Consider the following 17,840-nt stretch of genomic DNA (forward strand, 5'->3'; position numbering starts at 1 on the left):
AGCATCATTTTTTTTCTAGATCTAAGAAGAATATCTTTGGTATTTTGATTGGCACTGCATTGAATTTGTAAATTGCTTTTGGAAGAATGGGCATTTTGATGATATTCATTCTTCTAATCCATGAACAGGAAATATTTTTCCATTTTTGTATCTTTTATTTCTTAATGTTATGTAATTCTCATCCTCATCATAGAGATCTTTGACATCCTTCATTAAATTTATTCCAAGGTATTTGATTTTTTGTAACTATTGTGAATGGGATTGATCTTAGAAGTTCTTTTATCATGTAATATCTTTTTTAATATTTTAACTTTCAGTCTGCATGCATCTTTGTTTGTGAAATGTGTTTCTTATATGCAGCAAATAGATGGACTTTTTTTTTTTTATTCCATTCAGCCAGTCATGTCTTTTAATTGGATGGTTGAGACCATTTACGTTCAAGGTGACTATTAATAATTAATAACTTTGTCCTGCCATTTTTCCATAAATATTCCTATTGTTTACTTTGGATTTCCTTTGTACTTTTACTGGGAGATTTGCTTCCTTTACCTTCTTTTGTAGTAATAACCATGTTTTTGTGTTTCTATGTATAGCACATCCTTAAGCATCTTCTGTAGGCCTGGATGGGTGGTGACAAATTCTTTCAATTTCTGTTTGTCATGGAAGGTCTTTATTTCAACTTCATTCATAAATGAGAGCTTTGCAGGGTATAGTATTTTGGGTTGAGATTTTTTTTTCTCTTAAATCATAGAATATATTTTGCCATTCTCTACTCGCCTTTAAGGTTTCTGATGAGAAATCTGCTGTGAGTCTAATTGGAGATTCTTTGAAAGTAATATGGCGTTTCTCTCATGCACATTTTAGAATCTTTTCTTTATGTATCACTGTGGAGAGTTTGATTACAATGTGTCATGGTAAAGATCTTTCCTGGTTATATCTATTAGGAATTCCATGTGCTTTCTCTTCTTGGATGTACCTTTCTTTCTCCAAATTGGGGAAATTTTCTGTTATTATTTCAATAAAAAGGTCTTCTAATCCCTTTTCTCTTACCATGCCTTCAGGAACTCCTAGGACCTGTGTGTTGGGTTGTTTGATAGTATCCTGTAGGCTCCCAATAGTGTTTTTTATTTTTCTAATTTCTTCTTTTTGTGTTTTGTCTGACTTTATAATTTCCTGTGTTTTGTCTTTTAAGTCAGATATTCTTTCTTCTCCTTCACCGATTCTGTTAAAGCTTTCCACTGTATTTTTTTTTGTTCTATTGTATTCTTCATTATATTTTTATTTCTCTTTGAGATCTCAATTTCATGGGAGAAATTTTCTTTCATGTCATGTATAGATTTCATTAGTTTGTGCATTTGCTTCTGATTACTTCTAAATAATCCTATGAACAATTTTTTAAATTCCATTTGTGGCATTTCTTCAATCTCATCATCTTCTCAATCTAGTATTGAGGTGTTCCTTTAGGGGTGACATGTTGTCTGCCTTATTCTTGTTTCCTGAATTGGTGCATTTGTTATTCAGCATTGGTGGAGATACTTGTTGATTTCTTTGTTTTTTTTTTCCCCTGTGATAGCTTTTCTTCAAACTATGTCTCAGTGAATTAGTAGAGTGTCTGCTTTCAGGGAATATCTAGAGGCATGTGGTAGGTGTGGTCATGCAACGTTGTTCAGTGGTCCAGGGTGGAGGAAGTGTCTGAGGTGACACATCCAGGTTTGGCATGGTAAATGTTCTTTTTTTTAATCAGAAGGAAGGTTTCTTCTTGGCTGTTGGTGTAGACTCAGCTGAGCTCCTCTCCTCAAAGGAGACCACTGCCTGGGCACTAGCCACAGTGAGTATATTATTCATCTGCTCTGCCACAAGGACCACACAAAGGATCTATGCAGTCCTCAGTGTAAGCTCAGATTCCCCAGCAATGTCCCTCACCAGGTAATCATGAATCCCTGATCATGTGGAGCCTCCCACAGTGACTGCCAAATGTCCCCTCCAAACCCTGAGTCCTCCCACACAGCCTCTGTGCTTTCACAGTCCTGGCATACAAGCCTCCCACTATCACAAGCACCTAATTCCCTTTCTGTTCTCCCCACCAGACTCAGGAGTCTCTGCTTGGTTGGTTAATAGATGTGGACATGAGCTGGCACAATGTTCCGTATGACCAAATGACACCTGCTCTCTGTCAGCTTGTTACAGAATGCCTTGAAGGATGATCGGAGAGAGAAAAAAGTGCCTCCCTTCTTTGTTTTTTTTCTCCTTTAGTTTGGTGGTTACACTATCCCCCACAGGGCTCCAAGCTGGATTCCCTCTAAGATCTTCCTGCAGTTTTTTCTTCAGTGGCTTGGGCTGCTGCAGTGTAAACTCACCTCACTCTCCTATGCTGGTGTGGAGGCACTCCACTACTGGGATCTTAAGTTATGCACGTCCTCACCCTCCACATAGGTCCACTGTGTTCCTATAATTTGTGTAGAGTTTCCTCTGCTGTTTTCTCCCTAACTTCCCTGAGACTGCACTCTCCACTTTTTTAGACTGTCTTCTCATAGACTTGAGCAGCAAGCTCCCTCCCTACTCCACCATCTTAATCTAATCCTGCAAGTGATATATCTTTTTTAACTTTTATTTAATGAATATAAATTTCCAAACTACAGCGTATGGATTACAATGGCTTTCCCCACCAGAACTTCCCTCCTACCCGCAACCCTCGCCTTTCCCGCTCCCTCTCCCCTTCCATTCACATAAAGATTCATTTTCAATTCTCTTTATATACAGAAGATCAGTTTAGCATACATTAAGTAAAGATTTCAACAGTTTGCTCCCACACAGAAACACAAAGTGAAATATACTGTTTGAGTACTAGTTATAGCATTAAATCACAATGTACAGCACATTAAGGACAGAGAACTTACATGCGGTGTAAGTACACAGTGACTCCTGTTGTTGATTAACAAATTGACACTCTTGTTTATAGCATCAGTAATCACCCTAGGCTCTTGTCATGAGTCGCCAAGGCTATGGAAGCCTTTTGAGTTCACCAACTCTGATCATATTTAGACAAGGTCGTACTCAAAGTGGAAGTTCTCTCCTCCCTTCAGAGAAAGGACCTCCTTCCCTCCTTCTTTGTTGGCCCGTTCTTTCTACTGGGATCTCACTCACAGAGATCTTTCATTTAGGTCATTTTTTTTTTTTTTTTTTGCCAGAGTGTCTTGGCTTTCCATGCCTGAAATACTCTCATGGGCTCTTCAGCCAGATCCGAATGCCTTAAGGGCTGATTCTGAGGCCAGAGTGCTGTTTAGGACATCTGCCATTCTATGAGTCTGCTGTGTATCCCACTTCCCATGTTGGATCATTCTCTCCCTTTTTTATTTAATTGGTTAGTATTTGCAGACACTAGTCTTGTTTGTGTGATCCCTTTGACTCTTAGTCCTATCATTATGATCAATTATAACAGAAATTGATCACTGGGACTAGTGAGATGGCATTGGTACATGCCACCTTGATGGGATTGAATTGGAATCCCCTGGCACGTTTCTAACTCTACCGTTTGGGGTAAGTCAGCTTGAGCATGTCCGAAATTGTGAATCTCTTCCCTCTCTTATTCCCACTCTTATATTTAACAGAGATCACTTTTCAGTTAAATTTCAACACTTATTATTGTGTATTAATTACAGAATTCAACCAATAGTATTAAGTAGAACAAACAAACAAAAATACTAAGAGGGACAACGTATTAAGTTGCTCATCAACAGTCAGGAGAAGGGCTGATCGAGTCACTGTTTCTCATAGTGTTCATTTCACTTTAACAGGTTTCCTTTTTGGTGCTCGGTTAGTTGTCACCAATCAGGGAGAACATATGATATTTGTCCCTTTGGGACTGACTGATTTCACTCAGCATGATGATTTCCAAATTCCTCCATTTTGTTCCAAATGACTGGATTTCATTGTTTTTGACTGCTGTGTAGTATTCTATAGAGTACATGTCCCATAATTTCTTTATCCAGTCTACTGTTGATGGGCATTTAGGTTGATTCCATGTCTTAGCTATTGTGAATTAAGCTGCAATAAACATTAAGGTGCAGACAGCTTTTTTGTTTGCCAATTTAATTTCCTTTGGGTAAATTCCAAGGAGTGGGATGACTGAGTTGTATGGTAGGGTTATATTCAGGTTTCTGAGGAATCTCCAGACTGACTTCTATAGTGGCTTGACCAGTTTGCATTCCCACCAACAGTGGGTTAGTGTCCCTTTTTCCCCATATCCTTGCCAGCATCTATTGTTGGTAGATTTCTGAATGTGAACCATTCTAACTGGGGTGAGGTGAAACCTCATTGTGATTTTGATTTGCATTTCCCTAATTGCTAGTGATCTTGAACATTTTTTCATATGTCTGTTTGCCATTTGGATTTCCTCTTTTGAAAAATGTCTATTGAGGTCCTTGGCCCATCTCTTAAGTGTGTTGTTTGTTTTGTTGTTGTGGAGTTTCTTGAGCTCTTTGTAGATTCTGGTTATTAATTCTTTATCTGTTGCATAGTTTGCAAATATTTTTTTCACATTCTGTCGGTTGCCTTTTCACTCTCCTGACTGTTTCTTTTGCAGTACAGAAACTTCTCAATTTGATGAAATCCCAATTGTTAATTTTGGCTTTGACTGCTTGCGCCTCCAGGGTCTTTTCCAGGAAGTCTTTGCTGGTGCCAATATCTTGCAGGGTTTCTCCAATGTTCTCTAATAATTTGATGGTGTCGGGTCATGGATTTAGGACTTTAATCCATGTTGAGTGGATTTTTGTGTAAGGTAGGGGTCTTGCTTCATGCTCTTTGAGATAACACTACAGGTGGCAAAATAGGTTGTCCTGGCCTCTTACAGCAGTTGGTGTGATGTAGCTTCTACAGGGTAGTCTTATACATATAGGGTTCTGGCCATAAAGCTAAGCAAATATGCTCTTGAGCAATGTAGTGGCCTTTTACTTACATGGATAATGTACCTTGACCACAGGGGAACAGGTGGCAATTACCCATGGTGTCACCTCTAGGTCACATGATATTTCTGCTCACATGGTATGAGTAAGGCAAACCAGGCCTTGCTGTCTTTCCATATTTCCTACATGACACATTCCCCTGGTTCAAGGGCCATGGGAGCATGTAGCAACACATTGTTTTGCCTTTCAAAATCTGGCTTTAACAATGGTTAAGAATGTTGCCACTCGTCACAGGGCAGCAGGTCTGGTAGAGCTCCTCAGGGCCAGCCTGGGGAGCTCAGGGGCCAAGCGGGATGATGAGTGTTGGTGGCAAAGGAGTCACACCAGAGCCAGCAGATCAGTCAATGCCCAGGGCACAGCCAGGTTCTCGACTTTATTGGGGGCGGTGGGGGGGAGCTTTTATAGACACAGAAAGGGGGCTGTCCAGGGCACAAGAGAACTGAGCCAACCAGCTGAAATGTAAGTCAGGACACGAGCTGGGCACGCCTTCAAGGACCTATCACACCCGAGGACACATACTGTTCACGAATACAGAAGTCTCCTGTCAGGCTAGGTACCTCCCCCGGGGGCCATCTTGAGTTTCTGGAAATGCTGAGTCACTTAAATGCAGAAGTGCAACAAACTCGAGCAAAGGCTTAGCGGCCTTGTTGAGTGAAGGCTTAGCAACTTTGTTTCCTTTTCGAATGGAGTCCCCCTGCAGAATGTTATACTGTGATAGTTTTCATGATGTGTGATTGTTTTAATATTCACTATACATTAGTGAAATGGTCATTTTATTTGATTATTGTTTATAACCATTGCCTCTATTCCCATATAACTTGTTAAACTTTTTACTTGTTCAACTCCATTCAGTGGGGCATTAAGACTTTGGGTGTAATGAAAATTAAAAATATTATCTCAAAAATGAAGAAGGAAAGGAAGAAAGAGAAAAAGGGAAAAGGAGGAAAGAATGGAGGGGAAGAGAGGAAGATTATATCATTATATTCTTAGAATTTTATCTATGAACTACACTGAATTTGTTCTCTTTGTAGTAATATATTAACATTAAAAAAGTTTTTTTAAAAAGAAAACAACAAACCTTGTTTCAACAGGAGATCAGGGCTTTGCACCTGCAGTAGAATGGGTGCTGCTGAACAATGCAACAAAGCCTTTGAGAGGGCTGGGGTTTCTGTAGAGTGCTGTTCATTAAATAACTGTAACATATTCCATAGACTCTTGTTCCAACCAAACATGGATCCTGAGTTGGCTTCCTTTCCAAAGCCTGGCTTTAATAGTGCATTATATCACTCAATTATTCCAGCTCCTTAGGGAGGGTATGGTGCATGTAATTTTCAGTCAAAGCCAAGATGTTGAGTCCAATTTTGCACTCATAAACCTGTAAAGTGGGTCCCACAGTCACTGTAATAAACTGTTCCATATACAGCACATAATCTTCCCAAGGCATGCAGGAATGCCTACCTCACTCCACCTAATGAAAATGGCTAAAAGCAGTCCTGTAGCAGTATACTTGTTACACAGGTAACAGTGTACTTGTACCCATCAGGTGGGGGCAGAGGTCTGATGAAGTCTACTTGGCACCTTTTAGAGGACACTCACTCCCACATCTTGGGTCAGTGGCGACTGGTGCTTGACGAGGATGTCAGGATCATCATTCCCCAGATGGGCATGGGACATACACATGTGACCAATCACATGGAAAAGGGTGATTTTTTTTCTGATGTCTCATCTTCCATGGGTCTTGCTACATGGCTTGCTCCCATAAAGTTTTCTACAGTTGAGACCAAAACTCAATGGGTTCTCTTAGTTTTTGTGTTACTGCCAAAGTCCCCAACCAAACTTTTCTGCAGTGACATGGAGGTCAATCTCACACAGACAGGTTGTGTCAAATGTATTGAAGGCCTGGGCAGCCTGCACATTTTGCTTCACCATTATGAAGTCTGCTTGCTCTTGCTCACCCCATTTCTACCTGATAACTTTCTTTATCAAATGGTACAAAGGATTTAGAATTGTGCCACTTGAGGGATAAATACTCTCCAGTATCCCAGCAATCCTACAATCTCTTGCAACTGCTTTAGAGTCATTGGTGAGAGGAAGGCCTGGACTTGATCTAAAATTTCCTTGGGAATGACCTTCATCTTCCCTGACCAGACAACTCCTAAGAATTTGACAGAGTCCCGATTCCTTCATTTGGTCTCATTGACTGCCCAGCCATGGATTTCGATGGCTAATTAAAGTGGGTATAACTGCTTTCAAATCTTCAAGAGAGTTACAGATTAATAACACATCATCTGTAGTTCTAATATTTTCTTTTCAATTATGTCCACTTGCACAATGTTTTCCTTTTAGGCTCCAATTTGTGGGAAATTCATATTATAGCTAGAAGGTAGACTGAGATGACCAACTACTCTGTAGAACTTTTAGCACTTGGGGTGTTTCAAATCTTGTGGAAGTTTCTGATAGTGTTCAGAAAAGTGGCAGTTGTGATTATAAACTTATGTTGTTACCAGCATAATTTAGAGGATTTTTGAAGGATCAAGATTTTGCTTAATATAGTGAATTATTCTTTTTTTTTTTTAGCACATTAGCAATATTGCTTTTGTCTCTAAAACATCCATCAATAGAAATACGTATATATCAAAATGCTATTAACTTCTGTTAAGAAGCATGTATGGTTTTTTAAGGTCAAAACAAAATGAAAAGAAGGTATTCACAGAAATGTGCCTTTATTTCTGCTGTATTCAGTAAGTGCCAACTATTCCAGGGATCCATCCCATATTTGTTAGGCAATAGTTTCTAGTATCTAGTTATGATTCCTTTATTGTAACACTTCAATTATCTTCCTTTAACTCTCTATCACTCAAGTGTTCCAGTAAACTAATTTTAAATAAATTTTGGTTGTGAACAATTGTTCATTTATCGCCTTCTTCCATGATATCCACCATGTAACCAAATACGCTGTAAATTGCTTTTAGGGCCAGTTTATTTATATTTTCATCTCAAGGGACTCTTGTTGTGGATCTTGTTAACCTTAAAAGTTTGTTTTATATCTAGCACTTAAGTTTCTCAGAATTCATGCCTCTATCTTTTTCCTTTGATAGTGAATATAATTCACTTAACCTTCATAATAACTCAGTGGATTCTTTATCTGATCTTGTTTGGGATGTAGAATGATTTTCCATTCAGGAAAAACAGCATAATGTGATTAAAAAAAAACTTTCTCCCAATAGAACAAGCCATTATTTTGTTCTGTACTATCTGACAATGAAAAAGAGGAAATTTGGATCGACCGCTCCTAGTATTTTCCTAATTTTGCTCATATATCTTGGAGAATGGGAACAGTATTTTTCAAGGAGGCAGCTGGAAACATGGTTTGGGAAGACTCCCAACGTGAAATTCAGATGACTTCTTTTATTCAAGGAAAATTCCTGTAGAGTATAGAATAACGCTGTGAGTTTGCTGTTCCTTCTCTTCTCCTTCTCTCCCTTCTTTCTTTCCTACTCCTTCTTCCCCTGCTGTCCTTCTCTCTCTCATTTCCTTCCCTCTCTTTAGTTTCTTACTTTCTCTTTTAACTTTCTTTTTTGTGTTTCTCAGATAATTTTCCTTTCACAAATATTCTTTCTTTCTTGTCCCTTTATATGTGTTTGTCTTTCTTCTCTCTGTATCCTTCTTCCATTATTCTATTTTGTTTCTCTACTCAATGCTTTTCCTCAGAATGCCCGTGTTGTCTATTTTCAAGATGTTTCTACAGAAACAATATATGGTGGCACAATGAAGTGAGTTTATTTCATCTCTGTGAATACAAATGCACCTATAACATACTTTTTGATTTGATTGATTATCATCTTCTTTCTAGTCTTCCACACTCTATCAAAGAGCACAGGATGAAGTTCCTATTTTTGCAGTTAGAGTGGAGGTGCTAATGTTTGTAGGCCAAGGCAGAAGCTGTAGGCAACCCACTTAGGGTAGTGGGAGAACAGGGGTGGATCACACATGCCCAGGATTCTATTCGTCCCTTCTCCTTGATAGACCTGACAAAAATGCATTAACTAAATGGAAGAATGGTTTTCTTTATGCTGGCAATTCAAGGCAGTTTCTAGTACCCAGAATCACCCCCAGTGTTATTTAAACTACAAGGGACAATTATCATATATCGTGCCAAATGGCACCTGGACCAGAATAGCCAACCTGGAACTCCAGGGCAACTTGGTGCCTATTTTGTCATAATACGGTCATGAACTAACTTGATATTTTTTTTTATACTCTACCTATCTCCTCATGGCAGGATTTTACTGTATATTTTTATATTAACCTTTTTACCTTGTATTATACTTCTTGCTTAATGGTTGATGATTGAATTAACATTAGTGTTATCTAATCATTTCCTTTCTTCACCTAGTGCCTATGTAAGTCTCAGATATCTCCCTTCCTCCCTCCCTCCCTCTCTCTTTAAATAGTTATTTATTTGAAAGGCAGAGTGTGAGAGAAAAAGAGGTAGAGAAAGAGAGAGAATCATCCATCTGCAGGAACACTCCCCAGATGGTGTTAACACCTTGGCTGGGCCAGGCTGAAGCCAGGATCCAGCAATTCCATCAGAGTGGGAGCTAGATCAGAAGTAGAGTAACTGGGACTCCAACCAACATTTTAATATGATGGAGACATTGGCTTAATCCACTATAACACAAAAACCACTCCTCAATAGTTTTTCTATATTTCCATTTCTAGGATCTCCAAGCATTCTCTCTCTTCACTACAATCTAACATTTTTTTTACTCTTCCTATCTTCTCCAACTAATAAAATCCATACTTACCACTATTTTTGTAAACTAATTTTAAAATTTCTTGTCTATATCCAGTTTACAATTTGAGTTGAGTGTGACATCTCTTCTTGTTGTATGAACCCTTAATTTACATTTCTAACTTTCTCTCATCATGGTAAAATGAACACCTTCTTACTTGCTGCAATAAAATAAATAAATAAATTAGTAATAAATGCTAGTGTGTCCTTCCTCTGGAACTCTCTGGTGACTTTCCTTCTTTGTAGTACAATATTAAAATTAAAATATAATTTTTTCTTCTCCTTCTTCTTCTTTGGGTAAGGAGAAAACCTATTTTGATCTAGGATGTGCTGACAAAATGGGAACAGGACTTTTTCACTGCTCTTGCAGCTATATTGGCTGCAGGAGAGATTTTCTTCTCTGCCCAGTATTTAGTTTTAATCAAAGCTTGCATTTTTCCAAAATAGTTTTACCAATTTATACTCCAAGTTGCATTATATGAGAATTTTAGTTGCTTCATGTTGTGATCATCATTTGCAATAAATCATTTTAAAATAGCTGTTGTGATTGATGTGTAGGAAGGATCTCATTTTAACTTCAATTTCCTTGATAATGATATACCTTGAATAAATTTCTATTACATGGATGTTATATATGTATTACATATATATATATAAATATATGTATATATCCTATTTTGTAGGCACCATTTACAGAATTATTTTAAAAATTTGATATCTTTCTTTTTAATCATTTGTAATTCTTTGTTTTCAGGATATGAGAACTTTCATCAGTTTTTTTCTTCAGTAGCTTACATTTTTACTCTTAATTATGTTTCAGATCATCAGAATATGTTAGCTTTAATGAAATGCAATTTCTCAATAATCTAATTTTTAGTGGGTAGTGCTTTCTGTATTCTGTCTAAGAAAATTTTGCCCTGGCCCAAGGTCATGAAGATATTTTCCTGTTTATCTCTAGAAGATTTATTGTTTAACATTTCGATCTATGATCCATAGCAAATTAATTTTTGTGTATGATATTAAATAGCTATGGTTCATTCCTTCCCATTTATATATCATATTGTTTCAACGCCATTTATTGTAAAGATCATCTTTCCTGTGTTAAAAAGTTCAGATATCTTTGAAGTAAATCAACTAACCAGTTATACATGAACCTGTTTCTGGACTCTAATCTGTTCTATCAGTGTATTTGTATATAGTTTTGAAAATATAGTAATTTTAAAATAAATCTTGTAATCTGCTAGATAAAGATCTCAGGGTCTGCTGTTTTTGAGACTGCCTTGACTATTTTGAGTCTTTGTAATTTTCACAGATTTTAACATCAACTTGTTATTTCTCTCTTATAAAATAAACATGTAGCTGTTTTGATTGGGATTGCATTGATTCTAGATCAACTTGAAGAGAATTTAATGCCATTCAGCCTTTTTATTCAGAGATATTACATACCTCTGCATTTATTTAAAGCATATTTAATTTCTTTCAAGAATTTACTGTTCTTCATTGTAGAGACTTCATACAGACTTTATTAGATTCATTTCTATATATTTTATATTATATAAATGGTATCTTTTTGAAATTATACTTTCCAATTATTCCCTGTTACTGTATATTTTTTAAACAATTTTTGGAAGTGGACCTTTTTATGTTTATTTTATTTATTTGAATGAGTTACAGAGAGAGATAAGAGACAGAGGGAGAGAAGGAGAGAGAGAGATCTTCCACCTGCTGGCTCACTCCCCAAATGGCTGCAATGGTCGGAGCTGAGCTGATCCGAAGCCAGGAGCCACAAGCCTCCTCAGGTCTCCCACATGGTTGCAGGGGCCCAAGCACTTGGGCCATCCTCTGCTGCCTTCCCAGGTACATTAGCAGGGCGCCGTATTGGAAGTGGAGCAACCCAAACTTGAACTGGCACCCCCATCTGCGATGCTGGTGCTGCAGGCCTGGGCTTTAACCCACTGCGCCAGAGTGTGCCCCCTCCCCGCCTTGTTACTCTTTAAAAACACATTTTTGACTGTAACTTAGTATTCCTATACCATTAGTTCATTTCACTTAAAATTAATTTAGAAATTATCCTGGCCAGTGTCGCGGTTCAATAGGCTAATCCTCCACCTGCATCGCAGGCACCCCAGGTTCTAGTCCCTGTCAGGGCACCAGATTCTGTCCCAGTTGCTCCTCTTCCAGTCCAGCTCTCTGCTGTGGCCCAGGAGGGTAGTGGAGAATGGGTGAAGAGCTTGGGCCCTGCACCTGCCTGGGAGACAAGGAGAAGCACCTGGCTCCTGGCTTCAGATCGGTGTATCACGCCGGCCGCGGCGGCCATTTGGGGGTGAACCAACAGAAAAGGAAGACCTTTCTCCCTGTCTGTCTCTCTCACTGTGCACTCTGCCTGTCAAAAAAAAAAATATCCTAATAGTACATTCTATTAGATTTTCTGTGCACAATCATATTATATATGGTTATTGACAGCATTATTTCTTTTTTTCTCTTTTTAAAAGTTTTATTAATTTTCTTAAAAACATATTTATTAATAAAATGTTGAATAGAAAAATGATACCAACATCATGGTTTTTTTTATCATCATGTTTTTAACCAAAGGGAAAAGGGATCAAATTGGATAATAACCATATAATTTTTGTAGATACAGATTTAGAAAAAGTTCTCTTCAATTAATAATCTGCTCACAAGCCTGCACCACGGCTCAATAGGCTAATCCTCCACCTGCGGCGCCAACACACTGGGTTCTAGTCCCGGTCAAGGAGCCAGATTCTTTCCCGGTTGTTCCTCTTCCAGTCCAGCTCTCTGCTGTGGCCTGGGAAAGCAGTGGAGGATGGCCCTGGTGCTTGGGCCCTGCACCCGCATGGGAGACCAGGATGAAGCACCTGGTTCCTGGCTTCGGATCAGCGTGGTGCACCGACAGCAGCGCGCAGGTCACAGCGGCCATTGGAGCGTAAACCAATGGAAAGAAGACCTTTCTCTCTGTCTCTTTCTCACTGTCCACTCTGCCTGTCAAAAAAATAAAATAAAAAAAAAATCTGCTCACAGCTTTTATCATGAACAGGCTTTATTTTATTAAATGCCTTCTATGCATATATACAGATCATAATTTAAAAATTCTGTTAAATTGATAAGTTATTATCCTCATTTACTTCCAGAAAATTTTTGATTTCTCTTTTAATTTCTTCTATGACCCATTGTTCATTCAGGAGCATGTTGTTCAATCTCCATGCATTTGCATATGCTCTAGGGATTCCTGAGTTGCTAATTTCCAACTTCATTCCTTTATGGTCTGATCTGAGAAGCTGCATGGTATGATTCTAATTCTTTTGAATTTGCTGAGACTTGCTTTATGGCCTAGTATGTGGTCAATCCTAGAGAAGGTTCCATGTACTGCTGAGAAGAATGTAAATGCTTTCTGTGTAGGATTGAAAGTTCTGTAGATATCTGTTAGATCCATTTGGGCTATAGTGTCGTTTAAATCTACTGTCTCCTTGTTGATCTTCTGTCCTCTTGATCTGTCTATTTCTGAGAGTGGAGTATTGAAGTCCCCCAGTACTATTGTATTGGGGTCTAAGACTCCCTTTAAGTCCCTTAACAAATCTTTTAAATAAACCGGTGCCCTGTAATTAGGTGCATATACATTGATAATCGTTATATCTTCCTGTTGAATTGATCTCTTAATCATTATATAGTGTCCCTCTTTGTCTCTCTTAACAGTTTTTGTGGTAAAGTTTATGTTGTCGATATTAAGATGGCTACGCCCGCTCTTTTTTCATTTCTGTTGGCATGGTATATCTTATTCTGATATATTTTCACATATAATCCAACCTTTTACTCCTTTTTAATGATTTATGTTTTATATATTGTTATATTTGAGTTATTAATATTCTGTTTAGGCTTTTACATCAATGTATGTAGGATACATTGACTTGCTATTTTAACTTTTGTGTAAAGCTTTTGCTATGTTTTGGTATTCAGGATTGTTGGTAGCACGACAGTCAGAAGTATATTTTTTATATTCTTTGGAACAGTGTTTATGAAATTCCTATTATTTGTTTCTTAAATGTTTAGTTGAATTCACTATTGAAGCCATCTGGAATATTCTTTGTGGAATTTTTAAAAAGGTTCATTGATATATACTTGACATATGCTATAAAATTATAAAACAATTTGATGTTTTAACATATGTACACAATTGTGAAACTAATACTCTAATCCAGATACTGAGCATACCATCAGTTTCAACATCCCTCACTCTTGTCTGTCTCCACTTTCCTGATCCCATGTAATAATTGGTAGGCATTTTATCACCGTATATTAGTTTGCAGGTTCTAGAGATTTATGTATACGGAATTAAATAGTATATATATTTTTTACCTTTTTTTCATTCAGCATAATCATTTAGGTATTCATTCATGCTGTGCTGTTTATCATCATCGATATCAATAATGTATTTCTTTTTATTGACGAATAGTATTCCATTCTGTTGATATACCCCGGTTTATCTTCTTACCTCTAGATGGATTTTTCTTGTTGCATAGTTTGCTACTCATTTACCTCTTGTTAGGTTGCCTCCAAGTTTTAATTATTACATGTATCTATCTTGTGAAAATTCATGTATAAGTCTTTGTGTGACTATTTTCTTTCATTTTTCTTGAGTAGGAAAGACTAGATCAAGTGCAAGGTGTGTGAATAAAGGTTAAAATGGAATATTTGGTACTCAGATTAGCATTGCAATATGGGATATGTGTTGCAAGTGGTGGTGTTGCAGATGGCTTAATCTGCTGCGGCACAGTGTCAGTCCTTTACAGCATTTGTCTTTTTGCTCAGGATTGCTTTGGCTATTTGGAATCTTTCAAGTTCCACATAAGTTTTAGAGTAATTTTTATATTTATACGAAAATTTCATTGAAATTTTGATAAAAATGTAGTTAAATCTTTAAGTCACCTTATGTAGTTTAGATTTTTCAACAATATTAATCCATGGACATGAGAATCTTTCATTTATTTGTGTTTAATTTCCTTAATCAATATTTTATGGCTTTCAGTTTACAGTTCATTTGTCTCCTTGGTTAAATTTATTCTTAAAGTTTTTTTTTTTTTTTTGGAAGTTGTTCTAAGTGGGATTGCTTTCTTAATAGATTCTTCTGACACATTGTTGATATATATTCTATCTATCTATCTATCTATCTATTTGCTATTGATTTTTGTATGCTCTTTTGTATCCCACAACTTTACTGAATTTCATTCCTAACAATTTTTTGATGGAATCTTTAGCTTTCCTCTTTGTAGAAAAATGTCTTCTGCAAACAGGGCCTATTTAATTTCCTCCATTTAATCTGGATGTCTTTTACTTCCTTCTGTTACCTGATTTCTCTGGCTTTCAGTGCTATGTGAATAGAAGTGGCAAAATGTGCATATTTATCTTGTTATTGAACATAGAGGAAAAGCCTCAGTTTTAACCATTGAGGATGATGGTAGTTCTGGGTTTGTCTTATAAAGGTTTCATTGTGTTGAGTTACATTCATTTCATTTCTCATTTGTTGAAAATTTCAATTATGAAAAGATAGTTATTTTAAATGACTTTTTGTATCAATAGTGGTGATGGTTTTGTTTATCTTTTCTATTATTTTTCTAGTCTCTATTTCATTTATTTCTGCTCATAATTATATCATCCTTCTAAGTTTGGGCTAAGTTTGTTCATTTATTTCTTAATTAATTGAGGTGTAGAATTAAGTTGTTTATTTGGGATCTTCTTTTTTTGTTTTACCCAGAAACATTTTATATAAGGTATACAAACATCATTCATTTCATAAATACAAATTTAGAAACACAGTGATTCGTCCCACTCACACTCCCATCATTTTTCCTCCTCCCTTTCCTAGTCCCATTCTTATTTTTTACTAAGAAATATCTCCAATTAACTTGATACATGTAAGATTAATCCTACATTAAGTAAGCAGTTCAACTAATAATAAGAAATAAAATATTTCTCAACAATTGAGATAAGAGCTGTTCAAAGTCATTGTGTCTCAAAGTGTGGATATCACTTCTGTAGATAATTTCTTAGGTGCTCTATTAGCCCAGATCAGGGGGAGCATTTGGTATTTGTCTTTCTGGGACTAGCTTATTTCACTCAGTATGATGTTTTCTAGTTGCATCTATTTTGTTGAATGAAAGGATTTCATTTTTTTTTTTTACTGCTCTGTAGTATTCCATGGTGTACATATCCCACAATTTCTTTATCTGATCCTCAGCTGATGGACATCTGGGTTGATTCCATATCTTAGCTATTGTGAATTGAGCTATAATATATTTAGGGGTACAGCTAACACTTTCTTTTTTAACTTTTATTTAATCAATATAAATTTCCAAAGTACAGCGTATGGATTACAATGGCTTTTCCCCCCATAACTTCCCTCCCACCCGTAACCCTCCCATCTCCTGCTCCCTCTCCCATTCCATATGCATCGATTCATTTTAAATTATTTTTATATACAGAAGATCAATTTAGTATATATTAAATAAAGAATTCAACAGTTTGTACCCTACAGAAACACAAAGTGTAAAATACTGTTTGAGTACTAGTTATAGCATTAATTCACATAGTACAACACATTTAGGACAGAGATCCTACATGAGGAGTAAGTACACAGTGACTCCTGTTGTTGACTTAACAAATTGACACTCTTGTTTATGGCATCATTAATCACCCTAGGCTCTTGTTATGAGTTGCCAAGGCTATGGAAGCCTTATGAGTTTGCCAACTTCGATATTATTTAGACAAAGTCATAGTCAGAGTGGAAGTTCTCTCCTGCCTTCAGAGAAAGGTACCTCCTTCCCTCCTTCTTTGATGGCCTGTTCCTTCCGCTGGGATCTCACTCACAGAGATCTTTCATTAAGGTGTCGGTTTTTTTTTTTTTTTTCCAGAGTGTCTTGGCTTTCCATGTCTGAAATACTCTCATGGGTTCTTCAGCCATATCCGAATGCCTTAAGAGCTGATTCTTAGGCCAGAGTGCTGTTTAGGACATCTGCCATTCTATGAGTCTGCTGTGTATCCTGCTTCCAATGTTGGATCGTTCTCTCCTTAATTCTATCAGTTAGTATTTGCAGACACTAGTCTTGTTTGTGTGATCCCTTTGACTCTTAGTCCTATCATTATGATCAATTATAACTGAAATTGATCACTGGGACTAGTGAGATGGCATTGGTACATGCCACCTTGATGGGATTGAATTGGAATCCCCTGGCATGTTTCTAACTCTACCATTTAGGGCAAGTCCAATTGAGCATGTCCCAAATTGTACCCCTCCTCCCTCTCTTATTGCCACTCTTATATTTAACAGAGATCACTTTTCAGTTAAATTAAAACACCTAAGAATAATTGTCTGTTAATTACAGAATTCAACCAATAGTATTAAGTAGAACAAACAAACAAAAATACTAAGAGGGACAATGTATTAAGCTGTTCATCAACAGTCAGGACAAGGGTTGATCAAGTCACTGTTTCTCATAGTGTTCATTTCACTTCTACAGGTTTCCTTTTTGGTGCTCGGTTAGTTGTCACCAATCAGGGAGAACATATGATATTTGTCCCTTTGGGACTGGCTTATTTCACTCAGCATGATGATTTCCAAATTCCTCCATTTGGTTGTAAATGACCGGATTTCATTGTTTTTGACTTCTGTATAGTATTCTGTAGAGTACATGTCCCATGATTTCTTTATCCAGTCTACTGTTCATGGGCATTTAGATTGATTCCATGTCTTAGCTATTGTGAATTGAGCTGCAATAAACATTAAGGTGCAGACAGGTTTTCTGTTTGCCAATTTAATTTCCTTTGGGTAAATTCCAAGGAGTGGGATGGCTGGGTTGTATGGTAGGGTTATATTCAGGTTTCTGAGGATTCTCCAGACTGCCTTTCATAGTGGCTTGACCAATTTGCATTCCCACCAACAGTGGGTTAGTGTCCCTTTTCCCCACATCCTTGCCAGTGTCTGTTGTTGGTAGATTTCTGTATGTGAGGCATTATAACCGGGGTGAGGTGAAACCTCATTGTAGTTCTGATTTTCATTTCCTTGATTGCTAGTG

This window comes from Oryctolagus cuniculus, chromosome 1, assembly GCF_051225735.1.
Source record: "Oryctolagus cuniculus isolate XC-2025 breed Fujian yellow rabbit chromosome 1, ASM5122573v1, whole genome shotgun sequence".
Classification (NCBI taxonomy): domain Eukaryota; kingdom Metazoa; phylum Chordata; class Mammalia; order Lagomorpha; family Leporidae; genus Oryctolagus; species Oryctolagus cuniculus.